We start from the raw sequence: 16,041 nt of genomic DNA, 5'->3' as shown, positions 1-16,041 counted from the left end.
ATGGTGCAAAATGCAAGGTGGTAATTGTGGAGTGGAGATAAGATGCGGGGAGAGGAGAGTAGAGGAAGGCATCTTGAAAGAGACTGTAAGTTCCCTGAGGGCAGGGATAGCATCTATCAACTGCATTATGCTCTCCCAAGCGCTCAGTACACTGCTCAGTACAGTGATTGATTGTGAGTGATAAGATTTCAGAAGGGCTGTGAAGATGGGGAGAACTGAAGTCTTGTGGATTTGAAAGGGAAGAAAACTCCAGGCAGGAGAATGGATGTGAACAGGGGTTAAAGGCTGATGAGATGAGAGCAGAGTACATCTTCGAAGGAGGAATCTCCCCCAGCCCCAATCTCCAGCACACCTGGTTGTGGCCCCTCAGTAGTCTCTCAGCACCCATGTGTTACATCATCAATTCATCTGTAACCATTAATGTATGTACTCCATTTTACTCATTAATTTTTTTCCCTAGACATGGATGCTCACCAGAGAAAGAAGAACAAACTCATTGAGTCCGCTGAGCCTTTGTGGGTCCTAAGAGCACTCATTTCACACTATTCAGTACTTCCGCTTTGTCCCATAAACAAAGAAGCAATTTATTTTTTTATAATGGAGTGGAGGTGGGAAGGTTTGGATAGGACAATATTCTAGAGACCCTCATCTTTCCTTCTACGCTGGACCATTAAGCCCTCTAAACCTGGGAAATGGGAAAGTCTCTGCACTGGGGCAAAACAGAGGCAGAAAGACAGGTTAAAAAAGTGAAACCCTTGTCAGTGTTGAGCTGTCAGCAAGGCAACAATGTTATGGGGCCTCATACTGTATAGATAGATTTGAGCCTGGGAGATTGTTGTTCTTGGCCAAACTCCTGTTGAATGAAAACTCGGGTTCTACTACTCACACATTGAACACCATCTTGCACGTGACCACAGTTGTTTCTTCGGTCCCAGCTCTGCCGCTTGCCAGCTGACTTTGGGCAAGTCACTTAACTTCTCTGTGCTTCAGTTACCTCATCTGTAAAATGGGGATTAAAACTGTGAGCCCCACCTGATCACCTTGTATCCCTCCAGCGCTTAGAACAGTGCTTTGCGCACAGTAAGTGCTTAATAAATACCACCATTATTATTCGGTCACTGTCTGGATGCGTGCTATCGGAACAAAATGGTGTTCTATCCAAAACACATGGTAAAGACATGCGATATGGGACAACTGCCCGAATGTCCATAACCATAATGCTCTGGGACTTTGTGTCCTGTGGCCACACCCACAGAGCCACGGCGCCGCTGGACCTGCGGCCTCTGACATCAAGCGTTTCCTAGGCTGACATAATCCATTAGGCAACACATTCCAGGCGACTCGACATGATCCCGTGTTGACTCGGTCCTGAAACCGTCGGAGGCAGTAGATTTCAATTTATGGCTACTGTAAACTTTGGCATTTGGACTGCTGCAATCTGGGGTGTGTTGGAAATAATAAGCAGGAGGCAGGCATTTTGGGCAGCACTCAGAGTTTACGTTTTGCCAGGAGGCTCCAGGGCTCAAATCTGTGGTGCGTTTGTTAATATCCTGTGGATTCCACAATGCTCCGAAACATTGTTTTAATTAGACTAAGATGGTTTTAGTGCTCTTTGCTCAGATGCCTTTGATGGAGTGGGGGGGGGGAGGGCCTGTGCTTTAGAATGGAACAGCAAATCTCCACCAGAAGGTGCCTCTCAGAAGAGGGTCGCCTGGTTTTATTTCTTCCCTCTCTCTTTGCCTCTCCTCACCACCCATTTTGTGCGATTGCATTAAGGAAGGAACCATCTGAGGCTGACCAGTGCCTTCTTAGTAACTTGTTGACCAATCAAGCATTGTTATTGAGTGATTACTGTGTACAGAGTATGAGAGAGTTGGTAGACATGATCCCTGCCCTCAAGGAACTTGCACTCTGGCGGGGTTGCCGGAGGGTGACATTTTCCTACTTGCTAAAGCAAAGCAACTGCGGTAACGGGAATAAACTGGAACTTTGGAGAAACTGTTCATTCTGAAATCCCTTTCCCGGGTCTGACAGTTTGCTACTAGCCAAGAGTCAAAACTTCCCAATCATCAACAGGGAGTGGACAGGCCCTGGTCAATACTTGCTTCTGTCCCTTTCTGTTAATGCAGCATTGGAATAAAAATCTCTGCCTCAGTTTCCTCATCTGTAAAATAGGGATAAAATACCTGTTCTCCCAGACTGTATCTGATCTGCTTATGCTGTACTTACGCCAGTGCTTAGCACAGTGCTTAACAAATACCATAATTATTATTATTATGATCATTATTCTGTCCTTTGGTTTTAAGATGATGCAATTACCAGTAAGAGTGAGTCTTCAGAGAGAACCTCTCCCAGGCTTGTGCACTGCCCGCAAGAATGCCACTGATTTCCCAGCATCCAGGAAGTGTGTCTGGAGCAAGGGGAATCAACAGGAAACCGGTCTGGATTTGTGTTCCGACAGCTTAGATTCTCTCATCAAAGTCAGACCTCGCAGGAAATGGAGAGAAACAGAAGCCAGGAGTCTAGAAGCGACAGATCTGGGACATTCTGGGTGTGGAAAAAACAATTCAAATGAGACACTTCAAGTTACAGCCTAAATCGTACTCGGGGGAGAAAGGGGCTGAGGGAGACAAGAAGGCCAGGGGACTTAACCTGTCCAGAATGAAATAAACATGCCCTGAACTCACCCCGGAGACTTCCACTGGGTCACACTGAAACCCGTGGACGAGGGGAATTCCATCCAGCCAAAAGGCTGGAACAGAACTAAGCACATATGAGTGCACAAGAGTGCATTCAGGGCCCAAGTGGTGGGGACCAGCTAGGATCAGAATCGAACACTCCCTGCTCCAGGTAATGGCTCTTCCAGTGACCCATTAACACCTCGTAACAGTAACCTGACCCCGGCAGCAGAAATTTTTCCAAAAGAAAGGAACCCCACACCAGAAAGTAGTCAAAGCTGCCGGTGGAAAACAGACACTTCTTCCAAGAAACGCTGTGCCTTGAACAAAGTGCTGCATTTGGGGATTTTTTTTTTTCCCCTTTGCAGCCTCTGGGCTTGGATTGGTCATTCAAATATGTTGTTCCTGGCAACGTGTTGGCATTTTTCTTTTTTGTGGGCTGGTTTCAGCCTCCTCAGGGATCCATCTTCTTTTCAATCCATTCTGAGGGGGCAGTGCATGGGGCCACGGGGCCGTATCTTCCCCACCATCCTCCATCTCCCTGCATCTGTGTGACATGGACTGAAATAGACGGCAGATCCTTGCTCTGGCAGGGACTGGAAGGCCCAGGGGTTTGGATGTGGGGGATTTGAAATTTAAGCAAGTTTTCGACCAAAGTGGCAACCCCTGAGTGCCTGGTAGAGGACCTGAATGATCGATCGTTTGAACACCTACAGTTTATTCAGTTACAGATACATTAGTATCGAAATCTTCAGTTAAGGAAAAACAGGCACTCGATCACTCAATCAATCGTATTCACTGAGCACTGACGGTGTGTAGAGCACCTTACTAAGAGCTTGGAAGAGTACAGTATAGCAGAGTTGGTAGACTCATTCCCTGCCCATAGCGAGTTTACAGTCTAGAGGGAATATTTAAGCACTTGCTATGTGCCAAGCACTGGGATAGAAATAAGATAATTAGGTCCCACGTGGGGTTCACAGTCTAAGTAGGAAGGAGAACAAGTAATAAAAATAATAATTGTATTTGTTAAGTGCTTACTATATGCCAAGCACTGTTCTAAGCACTGGATATGGGGGGGATACAAAGTAATCAGGTTGTCTGGCGTGGGGCTCACAGTCTTAATCCCCATTTCACAGGTGAGGTAACAGGCACAGAGAAGTGATGTGACTTGCCCAAGGTCACACAGCTGGCTGGGGTTAGAACCCATAACCTCTGACTCCCAAGCCCATGCTGTTTCCATTGAGCCACACTGCTTCAAGCCCCATTCTGCAGATGAGGGAACTGAGTCAAAGAGAAGTCCGTGTCCCTTTTAATTCACTAGATTGGGAACCCATTAAAGAGGGAGAATAATTTGAAATAGCAGTATGAGAGAGGCACCATTAGAAATATTGGCAAAGAGAAATTGTTGAGACCTGTTTTGAACCCCTCTGCTGATTCTAAATCCCTGCTAAAGAGAATCTGCATCACCTACGAAAGTTGTTTCCTTAAGGAAACTATGCTGCTTTGCACATTTTAAAACACAAAAATAATTTAAATAGACTTCCTTTCTGGTTCTGTAGTTATTATACAGAACTGCTCACAATTCTATAGAGTAGGCCTTGAGGCTCCACACTGCCAGGAAGAGACGACACAAAGCTTCCATCGATAACCCCGAGAGTGTAATAAACCCAAACATCACAAGAAACATGATAAAAATTCAAAACCACCTGGAACTGCAGGTAGGAGAAATAGGACTGAATCCCTGGGCCAGCAGTGTGGCGTTTTGTCTTTTTTAGTACCTCTAGGTTTTCATAACATAAATTGCTGTGGTGATTTGATTACTTCCTGGCCAACTCCAAAGTGGATTTTGTGGGGACTCTAGGGGATCAGTCTGGCAACTCACAGTGATCGAATCACCTCATCTCCCCTTTCCTTTGTGGAACTTTCAGGTGTTCCTTGTCGTTTTACAGCTCTCTAGCTCACCAATAGTAAATACTGACTACAGTAGGGGTTAACTTTTCATTTTGAGTCCAGAGGGGGTAGGGGACCAGGGATTTTAAGAGGCCTGGGAAGGGCTTTGGAGAGCTAACAGACCTGGGTCTTTCCAGCTGTAATTGTTAACTCTCAAATCGTGTCCAAGATTCTGGGAGACCGGCTCACAGAATTAGAAGGGCCGTCCTTTCCGAGGAGCAGACCGACACCTGTGCCCTCCTTAACACAGAATGGTGATCCTGGCCATGCAGCTACCACTGATGACTTGTGGAAAGACATCTTAACTGGTTCTGCCACTTGTCTGCTGTCTGACCCTGGGCAAGTCACTTAACTTCTCTGTGCTTCGGTTCCCTCCTCTGTAAAATGGGGATTTAGACTGTGAGCCCCATGTGGGACAGGGACTGTATCCAACCCGATTACCTTGTCAGCACTTATTACGGTGCCTGGAACATAGTAAGAGCTTAACAAATACCATTTAAAAAAATCCAGAAGTCCAGATATCTCAGATGGGATCTCTACATTTGAACATATTGGTACTAATAATTATTATAATTATGACATTTGTTAAGCACTTATTATGTGTCAAGCAGCATTCTAAGCATGGGGGTAGATCCATGGTAAAAAGGTTGGACACAGTCCCTGTCCTACGTGGGGCTCACAGTCTAAGTCTAATCCTCATTTTTCAGATGAGGAAACTGTGGCACTGAGAATAATAATAATAATGTTGGTATTTGTTAAGCGCTTACTATGTGCCGAGCACTGTTCTAAGCGCTGGGGTAGACATAGGGGAATCAGGTTGTCCCACATGGGGGCTCACAGTCTTAATCCCCATTTTACAGATGAGGTAACTGAGGCCCAGAGAAGTTAAGTGACTTGCCCACAGTCACACAGCTGACAAGTGGCCGAGCCGGGATTTGAACTCATGACCTCTGACTCCAAAGCCCATGCTCTTTCCACTGAGCCACGCTGCTTCTCTGATAATGTTGATATTTGTTAAGCGCTTACTATGTGCAGAGCACTGTTCTAAGCGCTGGGGGAGACATGGGGGAATCAGGTTGTCCCACATGGGGCTCACAATCTTAATCCCCATTTTACAGATGAGGTAACTGAGGCCCAGAGAAGTTAAGTGACTTGCCCACAGTCACACAGCTGACAAGTGGCAGATCTGGGATTCGAACTCATGACCTCTGACTCCAAAGCCCATGCTCTTTCCACTGAGCCACGCTGCTACTTAGGCAACTTGCCCAAAGTCACCCAGCAGACAAGTGGGAGAGGGAGGATTAGAACCCAGGTCCTCTGACTCCCAGTCCCTTGCTCTTTCCACTAGGCCACCCTGCTTCCGGTGCCAACGGTGAAAGTATCAGTGTTAAGGAGGATGGTTGGATAGTCACAAGTGGGCAGCCTCCCCGTCCCTATTCGTGTTCAATATGCGTAATGATAAGCCTGAATTAATAGAGTCCTTTTATTTCTCCAAAGAACCTTCCCCTCACAGATCTCGTTTCAATCTCCCAACTTCCCGGGGAGGTGAGGAGAGGCAGGGATTATTATTTTACCTCTCTTGGCCTCAGTACCTCTCCGGGCTTTTGTTAAGCAGGGATAAGTGACTTGGCCAAGGTCACACCACAGGCCAGTGGCAGAGCTGGGTCTTAGGATCTTAGATCTCCTGACAAACGGCCCCTGTGCTCTCTCCGTTGGACCTTGTTCCCTCATAGAACTAGAATGGGTTGAAGTGATCAAGACGCCTACTGAAGTCCTTCATCCCTTCTGTAAAAGCCATAGACCACAGCAGGTGAACAGAGATGGAAGAAAAGTAGCTTGGAGGGGTTTGCTGAGGTGTTACTGATTTTCCTCTGTGGGTTGGGGTGTCTTTACCCCAGGCTCTGATGACCACATGTAGTCCTTTGACAGATTCAAGTGAATTCCTGGACTTCTGTTATTATCTAAGTGGCATGGGGAAACGACATGACCTAGTGGAAAGAGCATGGGCCGGGGAGTCGAGGGGACCTGGGTTCTATTCTCAGCTCTACCACATGTCTGCTGTGTGGCCTTGGGCAAGTCACAACCTCTCTGTGTCTCAGTTTCTTCATGTGTAAAACAGGGTCTCATTACCTGTTTCTCCCTCCTACTTAGACTGTGAGACCCATACGGGATCTGATTAACTTGTGTCTACCCTAGCAGTTAGTATAGCACGGGGCACATAGTAACCACTTAACAAATATTATTACTATTATTATATCACTATTATTACAATATGGATTTTGGAGATTGCTTCTGGATTCTTCCCAACATGCCACATAGAGGAGGTTCCAACATAAGACAAAGGAGCACTCCACCAATTGGACCGTATATCCAATTTTTTTTATGGTATTTGTTAAGTGCTTACTATGTTCCAAGCACTGTACTAAGCGTTGGAGTAGGTACAAGCTAATTAGGTTGGACACATTCCATGTATCCCATGGGATTCACAGTCTTAATGCCCATTTTTACAGATTGAGGTAACTGAGGCACAGAGGAGTTAATTGACTTGCCCAAGGTCACACAGCAGACAAGTTGCGGAGCAGGAATTAGTACCCAGTTCCTTCAGACTCCCTGGCCCGGGCTTCTCTATCTAACATGTAACCAGCTCACTTTTCATCTGTGATCTAACCAGCACCAATGGCTCTGAAGGAGAAGATGGCTAGGAACAGTGATCGAAAAAACCTCCTCCTCTCAAGCAGTTCCTGGGTCTTGGCTTGGAATTAAGATTTACAGAAAGTCAAAACATGGTCTAGACATAGAGTAAAATCAACTGAAAAGCTAGAGGTCCCCTTATTCAATGTCATTTTCATCGTGGCAGGCAAGTAGAAGGTGACAGCTGTATTTATCACCAAACATTTAACTCCAGAGCAAGTAACTAGAATCGTTCACCCTGCCAGGCTCATGGGGAAGGAACAGACAGCTGCTGCTGGTTTTCCGACTAGTGCTCTCTCTGTTGTTGCCTAATGCTTTCATAATTCAAGTCCTGGAAAATTTTTTTTTAATTCCCCTCTTTTCTTCTTCTGCTCTTCCCCAAACAAATCTCAAGGAGAGGTTCTGGAGATTCTGATGTACCCCTGCTAAGTTCTCCATTTTACTAGAAAAATGGGCTAAACAACCCACCATCTCAGGAAGAGGAGTGATTAGTTTGGCCAAGATAGAATATCTCACATTTATCCCATGGCCGGGGCCATCCTATCGGCGAGGGGGTGTGTCAAGCTAAGAGAGATGGCATTTTTCTTTTTTGGATAGATTTCCTGCTGCTAAGGAATTTAAATCTCAAGCAATGGAAAGGTGGAATGGGGAAGTAGAGAGGCAAGCTTTAGGAGGGTGGCCTGGAAGCTTCTTGGGAAGGAAAAATAGTTTCCACCCATCAATGATGGATTTACAGTAGTCCTAGCCAATGGCCTTGGGCAGGGGGCCCTCCCTGGCATTAAGTAGGGACCACCCCCCCGCCCCCGACTCCAAATGGACTAGCCTGTGTGAGGGGGCACTTGGAATGCCCACATAAGATCGATGGTTGAGGACTCACCTCTCCGCCTACTCCCACTCTCAGTTAAAGCCCAGGGAAGGTGTTCTGGACTGAGACCCAGAGAAACTTTTCCCCAACATGGGTCAGGAAGGACCCAGAGTTTGGAGCAGAGAACCCCCCTCTACCCCGCCGGGGGAGAGAGCCATTGTTTGCACCCACGGCTGTTTGTCCATCTGAGCAAGGCTGGGAAACCAGCCCAAGGCCTAGCCCGGGAGCTGAGCAGGACTGACAAGAGCCAAGGGTGTCTGAGCGGGGCATTGCCCGTCTGCCCACCATCATGACTGCCATTCCCAATTCCACACTCCCAAACTCTCCCACCCTCTTCTCAAATAAAAGGTGGAGCACCACCCCCTCCCTCTGAGAATGATGATGATGGCAATGGTTTTTAAGTGCTCACTATATGCCAAGCACTGTTCAAAGCACTGGGGTAGATACAAGTTGATCAGGTTGGACACAATCCCTGTCCCATATAGGGCTCACATTCTTAATCCCCATTTTATAGATGAGGTAACTGAGGCCCAGAGAAGTGAAGTGACTTGCCCAAGATCACACAGCAGACAAGTGGCAGAGCTGAGATTAGAACCCAGGTCCTTCTGTCCCAGGCCTGTGTTCTATCCACTATGCCACGCTGCTTCTCTAGAAACGAGAAAAGACAAGATCCCTGCACTCAGCGAACCTCAATCAATCATATTTCTTGAGCACTGGAATAATAATAATAATAATGATAATGTTGGTATTTGTTAAGCACTTACTATGTGCAGAGCACTGGTCTAAGCACTGGGGTAGATACAGGTTAATCAGGTTGTCTCACGTGAGGCTCACAGTTAATCCCCATTTTACAGATGTGGTAACTGAGGCACAGAGAAGTTAAGTGACTTGCCCACAGTCACACAGCCGACAAGTGGCAGAGCCCGGATTCAATCCCATGACCTCTGACTCCCAAGCCTGGGCTCTTTCCACTGAGCCACGCTCCTTCTCCGTACTAAGTGCTTGGGAGAGTACAATATAATTCATTCAATCATATTTATTGAGTACTTACTGTGTGCCAAGCACTGTAATAAGCTTTAGGAAGAATACAGTGTAACATTAAACAGACACATTTCCTACCCACAATAAGCTTACAGTCTAGAGGGGGAGACAGCCATTAATATGAAGACATAATAAATTAGTTATGTACGCAAGTGCTGTGAGGCTGGGATGGAGGATGAATAAAAGGGGCAAGTCAGGATGACGCAGAAGGGAGTGGGAGAGGAGGAAAGGAGGGCTTAGTCAGGGAAGGCCTTTTGCTCTTTAGTAAGAGAAACTCCCTAAGTCTCTGGATCCGCAGAGTTGGCAGACACATTCCCTGACCACAATGAGCTTACAGATAGCCTAAGCCAAGCCCAGCTGGGAGAAAATCATAGGTTTTGTAAGATGAGAAAACATCAGCGCTAGTCAGTGCAGCCGCGAGGGCGGCAGACCCCTTCTTCAGGTGCTGCACTTTCCAAAACCTGCCGTCAGCTTGGACCCAGGTCGGACCTCCAGCTTCCCTCCCAGGGAAGAATAGACTGACCTTGTGGAAAGCCCACATAGCCCGTTGATCATTTCCTAAAGGTCGCAAACTACCTAGAGCAAGAAAGAGCCCGGGCCCAATTTTCCAAACCCCTACGTATCTTAAGAGAAAACATCCATCTGTTTCTGATCGAGTTTTACCTGCAAGAGTCCGGCAGTGCTCAGGAAACTTTATTGGCTTTTTTATTTTGAGCAAGAAAGTTGCATTTTTGTCTGAAGAAAATGAAACAGACCTCTGACTCTCCCACAAGCTCTGTGTGCTGCCATCTATATTGCTCAAATAAAATTAATCAAAACATTTTTTTCCCACCTCCCAAACAGTGGGCTCTTTTGCTACAAAGTCCTGGCCACCATAAAACTTGGGCTCTGATGTGTGCTCCTAACTCTGGCTTCCTTCAAAACAGGTTTGGGAAAAAAGGCCCCCATCCAATGAATGCTCCATTCTCCCACCCTCTTCAACAGCATCGCTCCCTCCACGCCCAGGGAGGCGGTGGGGATGAAGCGGCCTAGTGATTGGTCCAAGGAAAGGTCTGTGGGCTCTGCGATAAGGCAGATCTGCCCTCCAGTCACCCTCAAATGGGCACTTTCCTTCACCCCGGCATCAAGACTTTAAAAAGGACAAAACCCTCACAAAAAAATCCCCTTCCTGAAGGCCCTTCATTCTTCTTTCGTAGCCCAGAGCAATATGTTAGTGTGGCCTTTGAACTCGAGGGGTTGGATTAGATGATTTTCCACATGGTTTATTGTGAAAGGTTTTATTGTGCAATCAAATTGCAGGTCCCCCCCACCCCCGGCCCCCCAACACACACGCACACAATTTAATTGCCATAAAAATGGGTAACACATGTGGCAGGTTTGAGACAGACTGGGCCAGTGGTAGAGTCCGCCTTCCCCGGCCACCCGGCCTCAGTGGGCTCCGGCTCACGGCCGGCAGCCGACGGAGTCGGCTCCGGGGTGAGGCTTTTATTGACTGCACCATTACCAAATGGGCTTCTGCATCAGGGTGGAGACAGATTCTGTCACCGCGTCCCTCTGAGAAGATTCACGGCCTCCTGTGAACGGAAAATGCCGCGGCAGTGGCTTTATCTTTGGGCTCTTTATTTTCAGTTCGGAGGGGTCTGTGCGCCAGAGTCAATGGCAGCCAAAGCACCAGCCCAGGTCTCTTCCCTAGAAACCAGGGTGATGGTCATCCCCCAGAGGTGGGTTGAGGGTGGGCAGAGGGAGAGGAGCAGCAGACAATCAGACCTAGCCAAATAGAAAAGCAGTGTGGCCTGCTGGATAGAGCACAGGCCTGGGAGTGTCCGAAGTACCTGGATTCTAATCCCGGGTCCACCACTTGTCTGTTTCTTGGGAAGGAAAAATAGTTTCCACCCATTAGCTCTCCAAAGCCCTTCCCAGACCTCTTTAAATTTGGTGACCTTGGGCTAGTCGCTTCACTTCTCAGGCCTCAGTTTCTTCATCTGTAAAATGGGGACTGGGAGCCACATGAGACATGGGCTATATGTCCAAGTTGATTAGCTTGTACCTACGTGTTTAGTACGGTACCTGCCACGTAGTAAGCACTTAATGCCATGAAAAAAGAACGCCCACTTGTTGGGTTGGACCATTAGCTGTAGCTCCTTTACTCATTAAGATCACACAGCGGGCAAGTCACAACGTCTCTGGGCCTCAGTTTGCTCACTTATAAAATGGGAATTAATTACTCATTCTTCCTCTTCCTAAGTACAGTGCCTGGCACATAGCAAGCATTTAAAGTGCTGGGGTGTATACAGTGCTGTTACCTACAGCCCCCATCTCACAGAGGGTTCACAGCCTAATACCACATTACGATGTCTAGACCGCACCTCTCTGCGGGCAGGAATCGGGTCTACTAATGTAATTGTATTGTACTTTCCTAAACAGTTAGTATGGTGCTCTCTGTACCTTAAATGCTCAATAAATAAAATTGATCGATTGAGCTCTCCTCTCTTTAAAGGGTCACCTCTATCAGGAGTGGCAATTTGTGTATACAGGGGAAAGGAGGATTTGGGGAGCTAGTCTCTCCTCCCTCTGCTCTGCTGGGCAGCTCTGGCCAGTTGCCATTTTTTCTTTTAATGGCATTTATTAAGCACTTACTGTGTGCCAAGTACTGTACTAAGTGCTGTGGTAGATACAAGTTAATCAGGTTGGACACAGCCCATGTCCGGCATGGGGCTCACAGTCTTAATCCCCATTTTACAGAGGCACAGAAAAGTTAAGTGACTTGCACATGGTCACCCAGTTACTGACTCTCAGGCCCAGACTTTATTCACTAAGCCAAGCTGCTTCTCGTTCCTGATGGGGTTCTTTCTGCCCCTTCCACCCCCACACATCCCCATCAAACTGTAGCTGCGCTCCCAGACCCCCCTTCACCTCCCATCATGACTCGAGACACGTCCGCTAGTGCTTTGGGAGCTCCGAGGTGGTGGAGAGGTCATTGTGTGGGCCCTTCTCCTTAAGGTCTGTACCCCAAATTCTACCAAGTAAGCCCAGGCCTCGGGCTTTGACTCAACCTTTGGGACCTCACTGTTCGGAAGGGTAGAAGCCACCACAAAGTTGCAGCCTCCTTTGAGACTTGGTCACGACACACACAGAATAACGTCCTTGCTGTAGCCCCCACAACAGCGAGACTGATCTTCCCACCCTGTTTAAAATGAGCGAGATGCAGATTCTGCTACCGCCACGCATGTGATTGTCCTGCAACAACCCCAACTTCCCTTCTTCCCTTCCAAGACAGAGCGGCAGAGCAATCTATTCTCAGAGTTGAGCTACAGCCTGGGTTAAAGGGACTCCTAGACACCAGAGAGTCAAGGGAGATCCAATCCCAACACAATCTACTGTTCAATGAACAATAATAATAGTATCAATATAAGTCCTTACTTATGCCAAGCACTGCTATACACGCTGGGGTACATAAAAGATATTCAGGTTGGATATAGCTCCTGTCCCACATGGGGATCACTGTTTCTGGGAAGGGGTGTTCCCCTTTTCAAGAAACCCAGCCCTCATAACACTGCGTGGCACATAGTAAGCGCGTAACAAATACCATTATTATTATTATATGAAGACCTCTGCAGGCCCAAGGCCGGGGAGAGAGTTGGTAGCACTAGAGCAAAATGGGTGGGAGCATATCCAAATGTAAACTTTAAATGAAACTGTTTGTGACTGTGCTATGGGCACTGGGGGTGGAGGGAAGGGAGGAATTGGATTCCTTTACTGCCAAGGAATCCTGGCACTAGTCAATCTAATGCCTTCAGTGTGGGAGCGTCGGAGCGCTACGATTATACACCATCCAAGGAGGCAGGCTTGAATGGACAAGCTGGCTGAGGGACTTGTCCCAGAACCTCATTTGTCTGCATGTCTGCTGCGTTACACCACACAAGACCACACATACACAATGACACAATGACACCAGGCCCATCGCTTTTCAGAAGTCTGATCCTGCCTAAGGGCCCAATGCCGCCACCTCCACGTGCTCCAGAACTTTTACGAGAGCCTAGCAGGGGAATGCGAACAGAGGCACCACTTCCATATCATGGAACTCGGTAGCGGCAACTGATGTGAGGGAAGGTGGGGAGCGTATAATAAAAACACCAGACATGAAGGTGGGGGGGGGGCCATGGCAGGCAGGGACTGTACACACTTGATTGACTTGTAAGTAACCCAGTTCTTAGTATAGTGCTTGGCACATAGTAAGTACTGAGTACTTATATACCACAATTATTCCTAGTCATACCAGAGAGAGGACAGCACCTGATAACTGGGCAAGTAGTAATTATAATTATGATACTTGTTAAGCACTTACTATGTGCCAAGCACTGTTCTAAGCCCTAGGTAGATATAGGTTAATCAGGTGGGACACAGTCTCTGTCCCACTTGGGGCTCACAGCCTTAATCCCCATTTGACAGATAAGGTAACTGAGTCCCGGAGAAGCTTACTGACTTGCTCAAGGTCACCCAGCAGCCATGTGGCAGAGTTGGGATTAAAACCCAGGTTTTTTTTATCCCCAGGTCCGTGCCCTAACCACAAAGCTACACTGCTTCTTTGGTCAATCACTTTAATCTCATAGGGTATTGGGAGTGGTCATTAACATTTGGGTTTTTTTGTTCTTTTTTTTTTTAAAATGGGCCCATTCAAACTTTCAGACATGATCCCACTCCAAATTGGCTCTCCAAGCTAGGATGCTGCTCATTAATGTACTTTCCAGGAAGCTGTCACAGTGGGTGTGCTAAAAATGGGGGTGGCTGGGGATGACCTTACTCCATTTTTATCCAATCCAAACTCCTCCGTGCACCTCTCTCTCTGTCTCTCGAGCCTTACTGCACTGGGAAGGAAATGGGATTTTAGAATGTGTTTGTTTACAAGATTCCAGCCTTATTTTAGCCAACTGCCTCTAAACAACTTTTTTAAAAGCATCCGTGAGGATAATGTTTTCCGCACCAAAGCAAATGTTTTCCAGATTCCATTTTGGAAAAAGCCCAGCTTTTATTCTGCCACAATTTATTTACCCAGGTGCTAGGTATTTGGTGGTGGTGGTGGTGGCAGCGCGGGGGGGAGAGTGTATGTACAATTTGGCTTTTTAGGACATAAAAAAAGAGGGGCTTCTAACCCCCAGGCACTGGGCCAGTAGGATTTCCTGGCTCCTAGGGCTACTGCACTTTGCATCAGAAAATCCTTCCTGCCGTCACCACCATCCAGAAGAGGAATAAAGGCCAGTTGCAACGCCTGTCCCTTCCCATCCCCCAATCCCCAGAGAGCTGTGGTGTCGCGTCTCGCTGGAGAGCAACAGTGCAGGTCGGCGCACTTCCCTGGCATTCTCGGGATGGGAGCGCCAGGTGTCCCACTGGGAGCCTGTCGCTGGAAGATCAGTACTCCAGATGGACCGACGCTTCAGCTTTCAGTCTCACTCAACTGGGGAATCTGCCATTTAGGTCCTTGGACTTTAACAATATTCTGATCATCAAAGAGCTGCACTGGGGCATTATTCCTCTCATATCAGGAGGACTCCGCTTTAAAATTTGCCAGAGACTTTTAGCAGTGTAGGGATATGTTTTCTCTAAGCCACAGCACTAGACAACATCCTGCTTTGGAGCCTACAAAATCGTGTTCTGCTCACTGACTGGGGATCCTCTTGCCGAGCATCTCCCTACCCACCTACTGCGTGGTTACAGTTCAGGCCAGGCCATGTGCACACGGGACTACGCGGGTGGTCTGGCACAAACACGGATGCCCACGAGTGAGCCGGGGAACCCTCCAAACAGGGTCACGGCTTTGCTCGTCGTGGGGTACCCACAGGTCCAGGTAAAGACCAAAAGAGACTCACCAGGTCTCTGCCTCCAGCTGAATCTCGGCAATGAGAAGTCTGCTTCTTGGTGGTGGGGTGGTTTCAGCTCACTTCCACTTATCCATGAGTGCCACCTTTCCTGCTTCCCTAAGAGCCCTGCCCTTAGCTATGCCACTGCCTCTTAGGCAGGGGAAGAGGGAGGGAGAAGCAGATGGCACGAGTCAGTCAATTGTACTTACTGAGTGCTTACTGTGTGCAGAGTACTCTACTAAGCGTTTCAAAGAGTATGACATAATATAACGGAAACATTCCCCACCCACAATGAGTTTACAATCTGGAGGGGGAGACAGACATTCATATAAATAAAATTACAGAAACGTACATTGAGTGCTGTGGGGCTGGGAGGGGGGCTGGATAAAGGGAGCAAGTCGAGGTGACACAGTAGGGAGTGGGAGAAGAGGAAAGGAGGGCTTAGTCAAGGATGGCCTCTTGGAGGAGATATGCTTTCAATAAGACTTTAAAGCCGGGGAGAGTTCTGCTTCTCATTAGAATAGACATAATCTGACGACAGTTTGTTGGGGAAGAGACTCAGATATCATTTTCACTATGGGATAGGTGAGAAGATGCTTTGCCCAAGTTTGGGGCTCACGTTTCCTTCACTAAGCTTCTTGCTATAAATCCATCTAAGGCACGGAATGGGAAGCCGGGAGAAACTCTTCTCTGAAGATGGGCTGGGGCTGACAGCCACAAGGAGCAAAGTGAATCACTCAGACCCATGCATGGGATGTTGGTTCTAAGGTACTGCTCTTGTTTGAAACTTGGATCCTACAAAAAAAAAAATCGACAAAGCTTCACTGTTAACAAGAGCCAGACCCAATCCCTTTATGCAATTTAGCCTACGCATTTTCATGATGTAGACTACATCAAAGATATCCTAATTACAATAGTAACCAAGTACTTTTCATTCATTTTCCCATTCAGAAGAAAGTGG

Source organism: Ornithorhynchus anatinus, chromosome 9 (assembly GCF_004115215.2).
Source record: "Ornithorhynchus anatinus isolate Pmale09 chromosome 9, mOrnAna1.pri.v4, whole genome shotgun sequence".
Lineage (NCBI taxonomy): Eukaryota > Metazoa > Chordata > Mammalia > Monotremata > Ornithorhynchidae > Ornithorhynchus > Ornithorhynchus anatinus.
This window is presented reverse-complemented; position numbering follows the sequence as displayed.